The sequence below is a fragment of the Pundamilia nyererei genome, unplaced genomic scaffold (genome assembly GCF_000239375.1).
Source record: "Pundamilia nyererei isolate P.nyererei 1_Seehausen unplaced genomic scaffold, PunNye1.0 scaffold00242, whole genome shotgun sequence".
NCBI classification, from domain to species: domain Eukaryota; kingdom Metazoa; phylum Chordata; class Actinopteri; order Cichliformes; family Cichlidae; genus Pundamilia; species Pundamilia nyererei.
In genome coordinates this window covers 592471-594202 of record NW_005187643.1, presented here as the reverse complement: position 1 = coordinate 594202, position 1732 = coordinate 592471, and the positions used below count along the sequence as shown (strand labels likewise).

General features: G+C 42.0%; 1 non-coding gene across 1 annotated transcript; it reads right to left on the bottom strand.

Annotated features, from left to right (window-relative positions):
• Positions 1 to 909: 909 nt before the first annotated feature.
• Positions 910 to 980, bottom strand: trnag-ccc (transfer RNA glycine (anticodon CCC)). Its single transcript has one exon. It is a non-coding gene; the product is annotated as a tRNA-Gly (tRNA).
• Between the last annotated feature and the right edge of the window lie 752 nt (positions 981 to 1732).

Below are 1732 nucleotides of genomic sequence, written 5' to 3'. Positions count from 1 at the left end.
TTCATTGGTGATCGCATATTGAGTCCAGAAAACAAGACTTTAACTGAGAAATTATGTGTTCACCGCAGTTTAATCATCGGTTCGTCACAGAGGACAGTAACCTTTTCTGGGAATGGAAAAATCACGCGTTGCTTTTCAGCTCAATTGAACTGCTTAGTTGTGTCAGTGAGGTTTTGCTATTTTTACAGCAGCTTGTTATATGTTACCAAATTATTTCAACTCTGATAACACTGTCCGATTTTTATTCTAATTACTTCATCCAGTTCTACACCAGTGATCTACAACACAGAAACCACTGAAAGGTGAAGTGAGCAACAGAGATGTAACAATAGCAACTGTCAAGGATGGGATGTATGAGACAGCGAGTGAACAACAAGTTCTTGAAGTTGGACAGTGAGAGATGGCACTGTGGGAGGAAGAAGGCGGTACAGTGCTGTCCACGGTGTTTTGCTGGGAAACCGTAGACTCTGGCACTTATGTGAATGTTATTTTGGCGCATATCACCAACCTAAACACTGCTGCAGACAGTTTACATCCCGTCATGGCAGCAGTATGTTCTTTTTTCAACAGACTAATGCTCCCTGCCACAATCCAGAGTTAAGACAATTTCAGGGTGTTGGCGCCAAAGCATCAGTACACTAGAAAACAATGAAGGCACACAATGCAACCAATAAGACCTAAAGAACCTACACAAAACACTTTCAGATGACTCGTGGAGTTCATTCTTTGACAGGTCAGGGTTGTTTGACATCAACTCCAAGTCTGTGTAATGCTTTTTATGCACATAAAGCGGGTTCCAGTGATTCATCTGGGACACTTTTAGAGTTCAGTATCTCACTAAAAGTCATATCATGTAAGATCTCCTGCAGAACCCAGAATGAAGTCACATGAAATAAGCAAACCACTTTCTGCACTGCCTGGGAATTGAACCCAGGTCACAAGAATGGGAATCTTGTATGATGCCACTACACCAGCAGTGCTGCATGACTGGTTGTTGTGATGAATCATTAACCATTTAGCATACGTGACATTTTATTTTTCCAGGTCCACAGCAGGTGCATATAATTTCGTGACAGTGGTAACCAATCCTAAAAGGGAGCTCAAACACCACTAAAGTCAACATATATAGTAACGTCTTGGATGGCATGTGCTTGGACTATCTAAATAAGGGGTGCTATAGGAGACGTCATCAAATCCAGAACCATAGAAATCTAAAAGAGACTTGTACTTAGACACTGAACAGTGACTTTCTGAGGACGTTGGGCATTTGGCATGCATCAGATATGGATCAGTGGCTCACTCCCATGAATCACTTTTTTATTATACACATACAGAGCAGCTGATCTGTTTGAAGGATAGTGGTGGACTCTTAAACACCACATGAGGAAATCAGGAACTAAAGGCATCACTTACTGCCTGCCTTGGAATTGAGCACAGGTCATACGAATGGGACTTTTGTGTCTATATTGGACCATAGACCAGGTAACAAGATAGTCTGGTAAAGACAGTATGTTGCAGTATTACCGGTATGCAGCATAAAGCTCTCTGCAGTTTTTTGCTTGGAAACCTTGGCTCCAAACATTCATGTGAATGTTACTTTGACATGTGGCACCCAGCTAAATGCTTCTGCAGCGCACCCCAAGCAAATGCATTTCTAGCCTTCTTTTAGAAAGGGACTACACCTTTTAGAGGAGACCAACATTTCCCAGGTGATTGTAGCCTCCAAATTCTC